The 17,769-nt window shown below is 38.7% G+C and overlaps 1 non-coding gene across 1 annotated transcript; it reads left to right on the forward strand.

Moving 5' to 3' along the window:
* The first annotated feature begins 17,060 nt into the window (after nt 1-17,060).
* LOC127675827 (U6 spliceosomal RNA) lies at nt 17,061-17,167 on the forward strand. The gene has a single exon (XR_007975518.1). It is a non-coding gene; the product is annotated as a U6 spliceosomal RNA (small nuclear RNA).
* The last annotated feature ends 602 nt before the right edge of the window (nt 17,168-17,769 follow it).

Here is a 17,769-nt window from a genome sequence, read left to right on the forward strand (position 1 = left end):
GAAATGTTCAACATCCTTAGTCATCAGGGAAATGCAAATCAAAACAACCCTGAGATTCCACTTACACCAATCAGAATGGTTAAGATCAAAATCCCAAGTGATAGCACGTGTTGGTGAGGATGTGGAGATAGGGGATACTCCTCCACTGCTGGTGGAATTGCAAATTTGTACAACTACTCTGGAAACCAATCTGGTGGTTTCTCAGAAAACTGGAAATAGTTCTATCTGAAGACCCAGCTATATTGCTCCGGGCCATATACTAAAAAGATGCTCCAACATACCACAAGGAAACATGCTCCACTATGTTCATGGCAGCTTTATTCATAAGAGCCAGAAACATGGAAAAAATCCAGATGTCCTTCAACTGAGAATGAATACAGAAAACGTGGTTCATTTATACAATGGGATACTATTCAGATGTTAAAAACAAGGACATCATGAATTTTGCAGGCAAATGAATGGAACATGAGAATATTATTTTGAGGGAGGTATCCCAGACCCAAAAAGACATGCATGGTATGTACTCACTGATATGTGGATATTAGCCATAAAGTACAGGGTGCCCATGATACACCCCACAGACCACCTGAAGATAAACAAGAAGGAAGGCCCAAGTGAGAATGATTGAATCTCACTTAGAAGGGGGAATAAAATAATCAGAAGAGGCAGAGGGAAGGAGAGAACTGAGTTGGAGAGAGGTTGGGGAGGGGTATGGGGGTCAGGAGCAAGCATGTAGAGAGGCAGGGGAATGAATGGAAATCTGCTATTGCAAGGTCAGGGGATCTCTAGGAAGTTTCAGAGACTTGGGATGGGGGAGGCTCCCAGGAGTCAATGTGAGTGACCTTAGCTAAGATGCCTAACAGTGGGGACATAGAACAAGAAGAAGCCACCTCCTGTCATCAGGCAGGACCCAAAGTGGAGGAATAAGTACACCAAACAACCCACAAAACTTTTGACCCAAAATTTGTCCTCTCTAAAAGAAATGTAGGGACAAAGATGTAGCAGAGACTAAGAGAATGGCCAACCAATAACAAGCCCAACTTGAGACCCATCCCATGTACAAACACCAATCTCTAACATTATTACTGATACTCTGTTATACTTGGAGAAAAGAGCCTAACATAACTGTCCTCTGAGAGGCTCTACCCAGCCAAACATTGGTTGGAGGTTGGGGACTCTTATGGAAGAGTTGGGGAAAGGACTAAAGGCCCTAAAGAGGGATAGGAATTCTACAAAAAGACCTGCAACAGAGTCAAATAACCTGGACCTCTGGGAGCTTTCAAAGACTGAGCCAACAACCAAAGAGCATACATGGGCTGAACTGAGGGCCCCTGCCATATATGAAGCAGATATGAAGCTCAGTTTCCATGTGTCCCAACAATTGAAATGGGAGTTGTCCCTAACACTATAACCTGACTGTGAAATCCATTCCCCAACAGGGATGCCATCTCTGGCTTCAGTGGGAGAGAATGTGCCTAATCCTACAGAAATATTCTGTAGAACCTTAATGTACCAGCATGGGGGATGCCCAGTGGGGGCTCACTCTTTCAGAGAAGGGAAATGTTGGGGGAACAATTCTGTGAAGGGTGACCAGGCGGGGGCAGCATTTGTGGTGTAAATAAACAAACAAATAATAAGTCTTTCATAAGAAGTGGAATGATATTTTGTAACCATCAGCCAGTAAGGAATCCCTTAGACACAAAACATAATGGTTCTCAGATATCAGCATGCCAAAAGTTGAAAATAGTTCCCAACTGTCTGGTTGAAAACAGTACCATTCATCTGGGGATGTTTTACACATTAGAACTGCACCAAGGAGAAGATTTTAAGTAAAAAGCTCAGAAGTTGGGCAGTTATCCTATGGCTCTGAATAGCTTCCAGGAGTTCTTCCTTCTCATTCATTCATCTCTGGACAATAAGAACTAGGTCATAGGATCAAGATGACTGGCATTTTTTTTTTTTTGCCTTTGCTTCTGCTTTTTGGTGACAAGTACTGAGGTTTCATCTCAAATTCTTGGTTTTTTTCTTGTTGTTGTTGTTTTGTTTTTTAAAATCACGTCCTCTTTAAAAGTCAATCTGTATAGATTTCATGCAATCTATTTTTACTGGTGGTCATAAGAGATTTTCCTGTTTCAGAGCATGATTTGTCTGAAAATTAGCATTCTCTGTTAACCCAGAAAATGCTCTGAGGAGTTCTCTTAGGAAGATAGATATCAGCTGGAAAGAGGGATAAGGGGAATTTTAAGCTGATAAGCAAGTTCTGCAACTGGCCAATAAATATGTCTCTCTGGGCTTAGGAAGACCAGCAAGGTCTTTGCAGTATCCACTGAGCTCTGTCCTACCAGCCTCACCCCCTGCAGACTGCAGGTCAACAACAACAACAACAACAACAACAACAACAAACAACCATGCTTGGGGATGAGATATAGGGCTCCTTCCCACCCAGTAAATTATATTTTCTGTTTCCTGGAGCTGTCCTTTAAAGACCTCAACTTTTTTTTTAATTTTTTTTTAATGGAAGTCTTCTCTTATAGCAGGTTACAAGGCAAAAATTCGCCTCTTATATATGTGCACTTCTGGGTGTTATATTTAGTAAGTTTTTTCTTTTTTTTTTCTTGAAAAGGGAAGTAAAAACACTTTATGATAAAATGAAAGATTTACATGGAAAATATTTCAGATAAACATTAAAATTGACAATTTTCATAGAATATTAAAGAGTAAAATGGTAGACATGTAAAACATTGCTAAATTAATTAAAATATATAATAGAAACATTTTATGATAGAATTGAAGATTTATGTGGAAAATATTTCTGATAAAATTGCATAAAAATGTAGAAAAATATAGAAAAACATGTTAGAATTGAAGATTATCATGGAATTTTTATATAGATATAATAATGGTAGGCATAAAAGTATTCCTAAGTTGATTGAAAGTGGAATTATAAACATTTTCTGATAAACTTGAAGATTTACATGAAAAATATTTCTGATAAAATTGAAGAAATATATATAAAAACATGTTAAAATTAAAGATTATGATGGAAATTATACAGATAAAATGATAGGCATAAAGATAATTCTAAGTTGATTTTTTTGTTGTTATTTTCATGACAGGGTTTCTCTGTATAGTCCTGACTGTCTTGGCACTCACTATGTAGACCAGGCTGGCCTCAAACTCAGAAATCCGCCTGCCTCTGCCTCCCAGAGTGTTGGGATTACAGGCATGTGCCACGACCACCTGGCAATTCTAAGTTGATTGAAGGTAGAAATATAACATTTTCAGATGAAATTGAAGATTTACATGGAAAATATTTCTGGTAAAATTTAAGAAATATATACACGAGCATGTTAAAATTGACTATTTCATGGAAAATTTTACATATAAAATAGTAGATATAAAAACTCTTTCTAAATTAATTGAAGATGGAATTAGAAACATTGGTGATAAAATCAAAGATTTACATTGAAAACATTTCTGATAAAATATAGGAAATATATAGAAAGACATTAAAATGGAAGATTATCATGAAATATAATGCAGATAAAGCGGTAGACATAAAAACACATTACTAAATTAACTAAAAGGGGAATTACAAACATTTTCTGATAAAATTGAAGATTTACATGAGAAATATTTCTGCTAGTCTATGTCTTCTCATTTGAGAGTTGAGTCCATTGTTGTTAAAAGATATTAAGGAATAGTGATTTTTGCTTCCTGTTATTTTTGATGTTATTTTTATGTTTGTGTGGGTATCTTCTTTTGGGTTTGTTGGAAGAAGATTATTTTCTTGCTTTTTCTAGGGTGTAGTTCCCCTCCTTGTGTTGGCATTTTCCCTCAATTATCCTTTGTATGACTGTATTTATGGAAGATGTTGTGCAAATTTGGTTTTATCATGGAATATCTTGGTTTCTCTATCTATGATGATTCAGAGTTTTGCTGGGTATAGCAGCCTGGGCTGGCATTTGTGTTCTCTTAGGGTCTGTGTGAGGTCTGCCCAGGATCTTCTAGCTTTTATCAACTCTGGTGAGAAGTCTGGTGTTATTCTGATAGGTCTGCCTTTATAAGTTACTTGCCTTTTTTCCCTTACTGCTTTTAATATTCTTTCTTTGTTTAGTGAATTTGGTGTTTTGATTATTTTGTGACGGGAGGACTTTCTGTTCTAGTCCAGACTGTTTGGAGTTCTGAAGGCTTCTTATATGTTCATGGGCATCTTTCTCTGGGTTAGGGAAGTTTTCTTCTACAATTTTGTTGAAGATATTTACTGGGTCTTTAAGATGTAAATCCTTGCTCTCCTCTATACCTATAATCCTTAGGTTTGGTCTTCTCATTGTGTCCTGGAGTTCCTGAATGTTTTGGGTTATCAGCTTTATGCATTTTGCATTTTCTTTGACTGTTGAGTCAATGTTTTCTATGATATCTTCAGCACCTGATGTTCTTTCTTCTATCTCTTATATTCTGGCTTTGATGCTTGCATCTATGATTCCTGAATTCTTTCCAAGGTTTTCTATCTCCATAGATGTCTCACTTTGTGATTTCTTTATTGTTTCTACTTCCACTTTTAGATCATAGATTGCTTTGTTAAGTTCCTTCTCTTGATTGTTTGTGTTTTCCTGTAATCCTTTAAGGGATTTTTGTGTTTCTTCTATAAGTGCTTTTGCCTGTTGACCGATGTTCTCCTATATTTCCTTAAGGGAGTTATTCAAGTCTTTCTTGAAGCCCTCTATCAGCGTCATGAGATACAATTTTAAATACAACTCTTGCTTTTCCAGTGTGTTGGGTTATCCGGGACTTGCTGTGTCGGGAGAGCTGGGTTCTGCGGTTGCCATGTGGCCTTGGTTTCTGTTGATAGGGTTCTTGTGCTTGCCTTTCACCATCTGGTTATATCTGGTGCTAGTTGGTATTGTTGTCTCTGGCTGGAGTTTGTTCCTCCTGTGGGCCTGTAAGCCTATGTCCTTATTCCTCTGAGCTTAAAAGTGAAAACACTGCTGTGAGATATCTCTCTCTCTCCTGGCTGGCTATGCACAGAAGGCTGTAGAGTTTCCCCAGCTCCCTGGTTCAAGTGGGGGTGGGAAGACTTTTGTCCCAGCTGCTCCACTGATCTTATGCCCTGTGCACTCCTAGCTGGGTACCCTCTAGAGAGAAGAGGAGATCTCACTTATGTACTCAGAAGTGAAAGCACTGCTGGGAGATCTCTCATTCTTGGCGGGCTGTGCACAGAAAGCTGTGGAGTTTCTGGGCTCCCTGGTGCAAATGGTGGCGGGCAACATATTCCTTTATGAAGCAGTTCTCACCCAAAAACCTAGCCAGGGAGCCAGGGGCAGGAAGTTGGTCATTATTGTCAACCAGTAGGAGGAAGACTGCTCTATATTTAGTAATTATAAATATCACAAATTGCATTTGTTGTTGCTCAATAAGCTCCCCCATTGCTTATACCTATAAACACCACCACCCCAGTTCAATAAAAACACAAAATCTCCTTTATGTCCTTCTCCTTTACACACACACACACACACACACACACAGAGAGAGAGAGAGAGAGAGAGACAGAGACAGAGACAGAGACAGAGACAGAGACAGAGAGACAGAGAGACAGAGAGATGAGAGAGACAGAGAGAGGGGGGGAGGGAGGGAGGGAGAGAGAGAGAGAGAGAGAGAGAGAGAGAGAGAGAGAGAGAGAGAGAGAGATGCGATTTGTTGATTATGTTTGAAAACACAGTCCATTGGAGCATGATCAACTTGGGACCATACCCACAAAGAAAACTAGCTATCCCTCCTCTAGCAGGCATTGATGGGCAATTGCTTCTCTCCCAGCGCTAGAACCTCCTGTGTTTCTTCCTCTTCCATGATGAAATGATGACTATTTAGCCAGTTTTCCTAGTGCACAGGAGGAGACAATTAAAAAGAAAAAAAGCATGTGGGTTTCTCAAGTTTTGGACTGGTATCTTCCTCAACAACTATGAACCAACCATCCTAACTATCTCCAATCAACCTCTAGCTATTTATCAGTTCCCTGTTCTTCTGTAGTGTGTGTGTGTGTGTGTGTGTGTGTGTGTGTGTGTGTGTGTGTGTGTGTGTATTCATGTTGGTGTACATGTTCATGAGTATGTATAGAGGACAGAAGTCAATTTCAGATATTGTTTCTCTAGCCATCAACCTTGTATTTTAGAAACATTCACTAAACTTATCCACTATAAGTCACTTAAATTTAGCAGATTAAAATAAGTTAGCTGGCCAGTGAATTCTAGGAATCCATTGTTACTGTTTTCCCCAGTACTGGGAATACAAATGTATGCCACTATATCTAGCTTTTGTATATGAATTCCGGGAATCCAAATCTCAAGCCCTAATGTTTGAAGAGCAAGCACATTATTTACTGAGCCATCTCTTCCATAATTCCTGTTACTCTTTATATCACTGGATGCTCAGCTGCCTGTTTTGTGAGCCCTCTGGGAAAGGGTTGCCATAGTAATGTGCTCTTCAGGATGCCTCTCTGCTTCACAATATGACATGCCCAGACTGCATTGTCTACTGTAGTAGGATCATAAGTTTGAACACTTGATCTCCAGTCAGTGATAATGCTTGGGAAGGTTGTGGAACCTGTAGGAAGTGGAACCTTGCTAGAGAAAGTATATCACTATGTATGGGTCTTAAGGTCTGATAGCCTGGATATTCTCTATTTCCCCACTGAAGAGCCAATGGCTGGTTCAGATGCCATTCCTTCCCTTCCTGCTACCATACCTTCCTGACCTTGACAGAATGATCCCCTGGAACTACAAGCCCAAATTAATCCTTTCTTCTATAAGTCACTTGTATCAGTCTGTTGTGCTAAAGTGACTACAGTAATTCCATCTTATCCTGATTCAATTTTGTGTCTGTTTACCAGCAGTTTTCAACCTGTGGGTCATAACCCCTTTGGAGGTCAAATGACCCTCTCATAGGAGTTGCCTAAGAATGTAAGAAATCAGATGTTTCCATTATGATTCATAATTGTAGCAAAATTACAGTCATTATGTAGCAACACAAATAATTTTATGGTTGGGGTCACAACACGAGGAAGTGTATTAAAGGGTCACAGGATTAGGAAGGTTGAGACCTACTGGCTTACACATTTTTCAACCCTCTATTTCCACAACAGGCATGTCTGACTTGGCAACATATTTGGGATTGTCAGTGACCCTGACCACAATCCAGATGTATTAACCCAAATAATTATTGCTTGTGCAAACTAAACATCAACTAACCAATAGAGGTATATATCAAAATTAATTGTCATGTTGTGTTCTGCCAAAACAGATGTTGCAAGGTTACTCTGACCCTCATCTATGACTGATATAATTGTGGGATTTTCCTTTAAGAGTCTTTATGAAGAACTAGCACACTCTTGGTTGCCAACCCAAATAAAAGACTCTTGTAGTTTTATTGGCTTAATGAGTGTAGTGGTCTCTAACTCTCTCAAGTAGATTATTTCAGTGTCACTACAACAGAAAGTAACTAATAACTCCATATTTGGGCATGCCAATTATTTATGTTATCATTAATAACATTGAAATGACAGATGCTTAGAATAGGACCAGACCTGGCAAATTGATGAAACTCATAAAGAAATGAAGTAGGAGGGTTTGATTCCACACAAATGAGACTGGCAAAACCCTGAAAAGCGTGCAAACATCCAGCAATGTAGAAAAACTGGAACCACACCCATGAGCAATGAGAAGGAAAATTGCCATAATCTCTTTGGATGTGATTTTGCAAAGTCTATTAAACTTAAGATGAATGTAGTCTAAAAGCCAGAAATTCTACTTTGATATAAACCCCTGTGCCCACAAAGAACAAAACTGTAAAAAAAAAAAATGTCTGTAGCATTGGTTTTTATGTCAAAATTTAAAAAGGAAGCCCCAACAGCCAGTATTAGACTAGATAAATGATACATTATAAAAAGACATTGTCATGGGGGCCATCAAAATTAAGAGCTCCTAGAATGCACTAAGCTGAATGGAAATGAGAAACAAGTTGTCAAATCTTTGCTAAAATAAACCATTTGTAGGAGTTTTTAATTTTAGAAAAATCCATAGGCAATAAAATTCTGAGACAGATAATTTGGTTGGAGCTGGTTAGCTCTGAAGGGAGGAAGTAAAAAGTTTCAGGATCATGTCTGTAACTACTGTGATTCTTTTCAAATGCTCAAAAGCATTTGCAGTAAAACATAATAGTATGTTAAATTTCTATAAGTTCCTTTACAGAGCCATTTCAAAAATGAGGTGCATCATATTCAAGGTTCATACAGTAATATGGACTTTGGAGCAAGAACTTTGAAAATACCTAGTGGGATACTATTTTTTCCCAAATCAACATTCTAATTCTTAATACAGAGATTTCATCAAAAGTTAAAAAAAAAAAAAACAATGCCCAATGTTCTACGGTCTACTTCTAGTTTACCATTCATCTCTGCACTATTGTCAAGTCAAATATGGAAGGAACAGCTGTTTCCTGGATTCTAAAATTTTGCTCACATCTAGTATCTGTATTAGTAGTTAGTGGAGATACGGTGATAATGATAAAGTTTCCAAATAGTGGGTAATTCACAATTGTAACTGACGTTATTATTCTTAAAAAAAAAAAAAAAAACTTTATCGACTTAATTGTGTGTATGTGTGTCTGTCACTGCACTTGTGTAGAGCTTACAGAACAACTTGTAAGAGTCACTTCTCTCCTATTCTGTGTGCCTGAGACATCCTGCTCTCATCACCAGGCATGATGTGGAAAACACATTTATCCGCTTAGCCATCTAACTGGCTCCAGACTTCCTAATGTGAGATCTCTTAGCATTTACCCATGTTCCTACATACTTCTTTCCCAAAAGAAGTAGCCTTTCCCCCTACCTCTTTTGATTCTATGAGGATTCTCCCCCGTTCTCCCACCCACTTTCATGTTCTTGCATGGGCATTACCCTACACTGTGGCATCGAGCCTTCATTGGACCAAGTACCTCTCCTCCCTTTGATGTCCAACAAGGCCATCCTCTGCTACATATGCATCTGGACCCCTGGCTCCCTCCATGTGTACTCTTTGGTTGGTGGGTTAGTCCCTGGGAGCTCTGGGGGTACTAGTCGGTTCATATTGTTGTTCTTCCTATGGAGCTGCAAACCCCTTTAGCTCCTTCAGTCCTTCCTCTAACTCCTCCATTGGAGACCTTCTGCTCAGTCCAACTGTTGGTTGCAAGCATCTACATCTGTATTTTTCACGCTCTGGCAGAGCATCTCAGGAGATGGCTATATCAGGCTCCTATCAGGAAGCACTTGTTGGCATCCACAATAGTGTCTGGGTTTGGTGACTGTATATGGGATGGATCCCCAGGTGGGGAAGTCTCTAGATGGCCATTCGTTCCGTCTCTGCTCCAAACTTTGTCTCCATATTTGCTCCCATGACTATTTTGTGCCCCTTCTAAAAAGGACTGAAGCATCCACTCTTTGGTCTTCCTTCTTCTTCAGCTTTGTGTAGTCTATGAATTGTATCTTGGGTATTCTGAGCTTTTGGGCTAATATCCACTTAACAGAGAGTGAATACCATTTGTGTTCTTTTGTGATTGGGTTATCTCACTCAGGGTGACACTTTCTAGTTCTATCTATTTGCCTAAGAATTTCATGGATTCACTGTTTTTAATAGCTGAATAGTACTCCATTGTATAAATGTACCACATTTTCTGTATCCATTCCTCTGTTGAGGGGCATCTGGGTTCTTTCCAGCTTCTGGCTATTATAAATAAGGCTGCTGTGAATATAGTGGAGCATGTGTCCTTATTACATGTTGGAGAATCTTCTGGGTGTATGCCCAGGAGTGGTATAGCTGAGTCCTCTGGTACTACTATGTCCAAATTTCTGAGGAACTGCCAGACTGATTTCCAGAGTGGTTGTAGCATCTTGCAATCACACCAGCAGTGGAGGAGCATTCCTCTTTCTCCATATCCTCGCCAGCATCTGCTGTCACCTGAGTTTTTGGTCTCGACCATTCTGACTTACGTGAGGTGGAATCTCAGGGTTGTTTTGATTTGTATTTCCTTGATGACTAAGGATGTTGAACATTTCTTTAGGTGCTTCTCAGCCATTTAGTATTCCTCAGTTGAGAATTCTTTGTTTAGCTCTTTACCCCATTTTTAATAGGGTTATTTGTTTCTCTGGAGTTTAACTTTTTGAGTTCTTTGTATACATTGGATATTAGCCCTCTATCAGATATAGATAGGATGGGTAAAGATCTTTTCCCAATCTGTTGGTGGCCATCATGTACTATTGACAGTTTCCATTGTCTTACACAAACATTGCAATTTTATAGGGTCCCGTTCATTGATTCTTGATATTAGAGCATAAACCATTGCTGTTCCATTCAGGAATTTTTCCCCTGTGCCGAAGTGTTTGAGGCTTTTACCCACATTCTCTTCTATTAGTCTTAGTCTATCAGGTTTTATGTGGAGGTGCTTAATCCACTTGGACTTGAGTTTTGTACAAGGAGATAAGAATGGATCAATTTGCATTTTTCTACATGGTGACCACCAGTGGAAACAGCACCCTTTGTTGAAAATGCTGTCTTTGTTTTCCACCAGATGGTTTGAGCTCCTTTGTCAAAGATCAAGTGGCCATAGTTGTATGGGTTCATTTCTGGGTCTTTAGTTCTATTTCATTGATCTACCTGCCTGTCTCTGTACTAATGCCATACATCTTTTATCACTATTGCTTTGTAATACAGCTTGAGGTCAGAGATGGTATTCTCCCAGACGTTCTTTTATTGTTGAGAATAGGTTTTGCTATCCTGGGTTTTTGGTTATTCCAAAGAAATTTGCAAATTGCTCTTTAAGAATTGAGTTGTAATTTTGATGTGGATTGTATTGTATCTGTAGACTGCTTTTGGCATGATGGCCATTTTTACTATATTAACCCTGCCAACACATGAGCATGGGAGTTCTTTTTATGTTCTGAGATCTTCTTTGATGTCTTTCTTCAGAGACTTGAAGTTCTTCTCATACAGATCTTTCACTTACTTGGTTAGAGTCACACCAAATATTTTTTAATATTTGTAACTACTGTGAAAGGTGTTGTTTCCCTAATTTCTTTCTCAGCCCATTTATCCTTTGAATAGAGGAAGACTTTGAAGGCCTTAGAGAATTCTGTACTAAACCCATCTTGTCCTGAGATTTTTTTTGTTTTTTGTTTTTGTGTTTTTTTTTTCTTTTTTGGTTTTTAATTTTTTTTGGTTGGGAGAATTTTAATGACTGCTTCTATTTCTTTAGGGATTATGCAACTGTTTAGATGGTTGATCTGACCCTAATTTAACTTTGGTACCTTGTATCTGTAGAGAAAACAGTCCATTTCATGCAGATTTTCCAGGTTTTGTCAGTATTGGCTTTTGTAATAGGTTCTGATGATTTTTTTTAATTTCCTCAGTTTCTGTTGTTATATCTCCCTTTTCATTTCTGATATTGTTAATTTGGATACTGTCTCTGTACCCTTTGACTAGTTTGGTTAGGGGTTTGATCTATCCTGTTGATTTTGTCAAAGAAACAGGTCCTGGTTTTGTTGATTCTTTGTACAGTTCTTTTAGTTTCTAGTTGGTTGATTTCAGCCCTGAATTTGATTATTTCCTACTGTCTAGTCCTCTTGCATGTATTTCCTTCTTTTTGTTCTAAATCTTTCAGGTGTGCTGTTAAGGTCCTAGTGCATGCTCTCTCCAGTTTCTCTTTGGAGGTACTGAGAACTAAGTGTTTTCCTCGAACCACATCTTTCATTGTGTCCTATTAAGTTTGGATAAGCCGTACCTTCATTTTCACTAAATTCTAAAAAGTTTCTAATTTCTTTCATTATATTTTCCTTGACCAAATTATCACTGAGTAGGGCCTTGTTCAGCTTCCATGTGTATGTGGATTTTCTGTTGTTTTTGTTGTTATTGAAGACCAGCCTTAGTGAGTGTTGATCTGATAGGATGCATGGGATTATGCCAATCTTCTTGTTTCTGTTGAGGCAGATTATGTGGTCAATTTTGGAGAAAGTACCAGGAGGTGCTATGAAGAAGGTATATTGTTTTGTTTTAGGATGAAATGTTCTATAGATATCTGTTAAATCCTTTTGGTCCATAAATTTTGTTACTTTCACTGTGTCTCTCTTTTGTTTCTGTTTCCATGATCTGTCCATTAATGAGAGTGGGGTGTGGAACTCTCTATTATTGTGTGAAGTGCAATGTGTGCTTTCAACTTTGGTAGAGTTTCTTTTATGATTGTGGGTGCCCTAGCATTTGGAGCATATATGTTCAGAATTGAGAATTCTTCTTGTTAGATTTTTACTTTGATGAGTATGAAGTGTCCTTCCTTATCTTTTTTGATAACTTTTGGTTGAAAGTTGATTTTTATCTGATATTAGAATGACTACTCCAGCTTGTTTCATGGGACCATTTGCTTGGAAAATTTTTTACAGTCATTTACTCTGAGGTAGTATCTGTTTTTGTCACTGAGGTGCATTTCCTTTATGCAGCAACATGTTGAGTCCTGTTTACATACCTAGTCTGTTAGTCTATGTCTTTTTATTAAAGAATTGAGTTCATTGAAGTTAAGAGATATTAAGGAAAATTGATTGTTACTTCCTGATATTTTTGTTGTTAGAGTTGTAATTCTGTTTGTGTTGCTATCTTCTTTTGAGTTTGTTGAAAGAAGATTACTATCTTGCTTTTCCTAGGGTGTAGTTTCCCTCCTGTGTTAGTGTTTTCCATCTATTATCCTTTGTAGGACTGTTTTTGTGGAAAGGTACTGTGTAAATTTGTTTTTGTCATGGAATATCTTGGTTTCTCCATCTATGTTAATTGAGCGTTTTGCTGGTATATTAGCTTGGGCTGGCATTTGTGTTCTCTTAGGTTCCATATAACCTCTGGTGGGATACTATTCTTTATTCTTTAAGAGCTTCATTTGATGGTGATGATTATCATGATGATGGTGATGATGGTGATCATTATCATGATGATGATAATATAATGAGCTATACCTGTAGTTCAATGGTAGAGCACATAATTAGCATGCATGGGGCCTTATATTTGATTCCCAACACTGAGGAGAATAGAGGAGAGAGAAGAATGCAGGAGGAAAAATAAAAGGAGAGGGCAAGGGAGAAAAGAAAAGAGAGGGGCTGGAGACATGGCTCAGAGATTAAGAACATTGTTCCTTTGGAGGTCCTGAGTTCAATTCCTAGCAACCACATGGTGGCTTGCAGCCATCTATAATGAGATCTGGTGCCCTCTTCTGCCCTGCAGGATACATACAGGCAGAACTCTGTATACATAATAAATAAGTCTATAAAAAAAGAAAAGAAGAGAGAAAAGGAATGACAGAGGTAGATACTGCAAGGAGTAAAATGTAGGAGAAAGACTTGGAGGAAAGAAAAAGAGACAAAAGGAAGAAAGCAGGGAAAGAAGTGGGGGAAGGAAGGAAGTATGAACAGAAGGGAAAAGGAAAAGGATGGATAAAAGAGGAAAGAAGAAGGGAGGTAGGGTGCAGAGAAATGGGAATGAGGGAAAGGGGAAGGGAGGAAAGAAGAAAAAATGAGAGGGAGAAATTCTGATACTGCCTGGGATCAAATATAGACTATCACTCTTCAAAGACAATGCTTACATTTAATTATGACCACCTTATGTCCTAGTTAGGGTTACTAACTTTTTTTATTCTAGGGTTACTATTTCTGTGATAAAACACCAATGACCAAAAGCAACTTGAGGAGGAAAGGATTTATTTGGCTCCTGTATCTTGAATCACAATCCACTGAAGGAAAATGAGGGAAGAACTCAAACCAGACAGGAACCTGGGAGGCAGGAGCTGATGCAGAGGCCATGGAGGGGTACTGCTTACTGGCTTTCTTCCCACAGGTTGCTCAGCCTGCTTTCTTTTAAAATGCCGGACCATCAGACCAGGGATGTCAATACCAACAATGGGCAGGATCCTTTCCCATTGATCACTAATTTAAAAAATGTCTTACAGGCCTATCTACAGCCAAATCTTATGCAGGCATATTATTTTTATGGTTATATTTTTGTTATTACTATTACTAATCATTTTATTTGTTTACATCTCAAGTGATTCCCCCTACCCAGTGACCCCTGCTCCAACCCCCCCATCCAATTCTCCTGCCCCCTCACTTTGCCTCTCTAAGGGTGCTCCTCTACCCATTCACCCACTCCTGCCTCACTCCTCTAGCATCCCCCTGTGCTGGGACATCATGCCTCCCTCCCCTCCCCACTGATGTCAGACAAGGCCATCCTCTGCTGCATCTGTATCTGGAGTTCTGGCATATTCTTAATTGATGTCCCTTCCTCTCTTATGACTTGTGTCAAGTTGACATAAAACTAGCCAGTCCATCTGGGTTCCATAAAGAGCTATGACCAAAAGTAATCTTGTGTACCTCTTGAGATAATCATGAATGCTCTTCATGAGCTGAGAATGTACCTCTTGCTGTTTTATCTAAAATCATGTCAATAAACACAGTGGTTCTGTATTGTTAATTATTTGAAAGCCCACAGAACTTTTTTCATATTTTTGAGAATATGAAAGAAAATGAAATATTAGATGATAATTGCAAAAGCAGGCCTGAACTCATTAGTAAGGATTCTGTTTACTGCTGTTTAAGTAGGATTATGCAATTACACTGAACATGAACAAGCTATTATTACAGATGGGAAAAATAACCTCTTTCCCTTCCCCAAATGACCTTGAAATTGTAAAAATGGTTACAACAAATTTTCAAAGTGGGTAAAATAAAAATGAGGGTATACATTGACAATAAGAAATAAGGAGTATCAAAAGTTGCTAATTATTTCTTTCCCAAACATATCATTAGTAGGCATAACACAAGTAGTACCAAAAGAGTTCTATTTTTACCGACTGGAATACTATGTAAAGATTTTTACTTCAAGTTATATCATTGCTCAGTTGAAGCATTCCTCATCTGAGGAAGGGTCAGCAGCCGCTATTGTCACTAACTGAAAATGAAGGACACAAAGCTATTTATGAGGCACATTGTTGGAAATGTCAGTCTTTCTCTTGTTCTATATCCTCACAATATTTCTCAGGTGCATTGGTATTGCATGATATGGTACGTAAGTGAGCAGAATTCTCCCCCTCTGAGTATTTGTTCACAAACAAAAAGAAAGCAGGTGTTCTGAGATGCATTCCTAGTTCACTATTGTGCATGTATATATGAGTGGGTATCTGGGGTTGTGGATGTGTGTGCAGTGTGTTTGTGAATGAGACATGGCATTTACATAAGTGAGTGCAGCAGCTGTGATATGTGTATAAGTCTGAGGTTAGCATTAAGTGTTGCTTCTCATTGCAAACCTTATTTGGCACAGACTATCACATTTGCTACTGTGTATGCCACACTAGTTCACCCCTGAATTCGGGGTTTCTCCAATCTCTGCCTCCTATCTCCTCATAGGGGTGCTGAGATTACAGATGATCAAACTATATATTCAGCTTCTATGTGAGTTATGGATATTTGAACTCACATTATAATACCCTTATGCTTATATGGTGTCTCATCCATTGAGCCATCTCCCTAGCAATTCATGATTCTTGTTTTCACAGCCAAGGAGCCTAATATAACAAAAATAGTAAACTCCATTTGGAAAAAAAAGATCAAATTCCTCTAGATTAACAAAATTTTCCAGTTTATAGGAAGCCACTAAACCCAGTCTCCTGAAATAATGAGGATTGTGGGATAACATATGAATAAACAAGATTAATTTAGAAAGTCGTGAAAGTACATTACATGCCCACTACTACTTTTCCTATATATCCATGAGTTCAGCCCACCGACAACTCCTAGTACTAGAGGGCAACAGGTACTAAAACACACATGCTTAGTCCTATACTTATTGCACTGTTCCTTGGGATTGAGAAGCAACACTTAAGGTCACCTTCTACAAAAGTAAGAACAATGTAAGAATGTGATGGTCATAACTGATGTAACCTTGTGACATCATAGTAAGTGTCTGAGCACAGAAATACTGGTTAAAGTGTTGCCTTACTTAGCTTCTTTGGTAAATCCTAAATTTCTTTTTTTTAAAAATTGTATTGGATATTTTCTTTATTTACATTTCAAATGCTATCCCTTTCTTGTTCCCTCCCCACCCCCAGGAAACAACCTATGCCATCCCCACTCCCCCTGCTTCCATGAGGGTTCTCCCCCACCAACCCACCCACTCCTACCTCCCTGCACTGGCAATCCCCTACACTGGGGCATGAAGCTGTCACAGGACCAAGAGCCTCCCCTCCCATTAATGTCCCACAAGGCCATCCACTGCTACATATGCAGCTGGAACCATGGGTCCCTCCATGTGTACTCTTTGGTTGGTGGTTTAGTCCATGGGAGCTCTGGGGTATCTGATTGGTTGATATTATTGTTCTTCCTATGTCTTCCAGAGCCTGACAAATACAGAAGTGGATGCTCTCAGCCAGCCATTGGACTGAGCACAGGGTACCTAATGGAGGAGTTAGAGAAGAACTGAAGAAGATGAAGGGGTTTACAATCCTTAAATTTCTAAGTCAGTTCAATAGTATCATCCTTAGTCTCAACACTGGTATATAGGATAAACATTTTCCAAATTGCAATTATAGCATTTCTTCTCTGTATTCAGGACCAAAAGATAACATATTTCCTAACATGCATATAAAGCCAAACACAGAGATTGCTGAAGATCATCTTCCTTTATCTACCGATGTATTAAACAGATGTGTCTCTGAGTTCTTGATATATAGTTGCAATAGCAATAGATAATGGAGATCAAACAGTGAATAAGTACAGTTAGAGACTTGGTTATCACGATTCCCTAAACAATAAAGTGAAACAATCGAGTGTGCCAACTATTTGTATAATATTCATATTGCAGAATGTATTATAAGTCATCTGGGTATGTGTGAAAGTATACAGGATGTGCTTATATGAAAATACCACACCATTTTATGAAGAGAACTTGAGAGTGAGGGCACCCTTGTATCTATCCAGAACCCTAGAACCTATGGATACAAAGAGACAATATGTGCTCACTTCGGCAGCACATATAATAAAATTAGAAAGATACAGAGAAGATTAGCATGGCCCCTGCACAAGGATGACACGCAAATTCATGAAGCATTCCATATTTTGGGGACGGGGAAATCCAGGAAATAGGAAATCATTTGAAATATAAATAATGAATATATAGAATTAAAAAATTGGACTTAAAACAATGTTTGCAGACTTTAAAACAAATTTAATAATAAGGGCATTGTGTCAGCCTTACATCAATGTGGAGAATCCAGGTGTCCTGCATGGCCTATCCTAACTCCTCTGCAGAACTCTCTCTTCACAGGATGCTATAGCACTTTATCACACTCACCAAAATGTGATTTTAAGCATAAAGGCTTAATATAACATTAATACCTATGTGATTTTATGTAGGATATGGACAAGTTTCCATGATCATCCTCTATGATGGTTTACCTTGTCAACAAGACAGGATTGAGAATCACCATCAAAGCAGATTTCTGGCATGTATGTGAGGTAGTACACTAGGTTACTTGAGGTGAGAAGACCCATTGTAACTGTTCGTAGCACAGTTCTTGGGATGGGTGCCCTGGACTGATTACCAAGAAAAATATGGGTGGGGCAGCTATATTCATGGATCTTCACTTCCTGACTTCGGATACCATGCAGGCAGCTGCCTCACACTCCCATAACCACGACCTCAGTGCTAGGATGCAGAATGG

Source organism: Apodemus sylvaticus, chromosome X (genome assembly GCF_947179515.1).
Source record: "Apodemus sylvaticus chromosome X, mApoSyl1.1, whole genome shotgun sequence".
NCBI lineage: Eukaryota > Metazoa > Chordata > Mammalia > Rodentia > Muridae > Apodemus > Apodemus sylvaticus.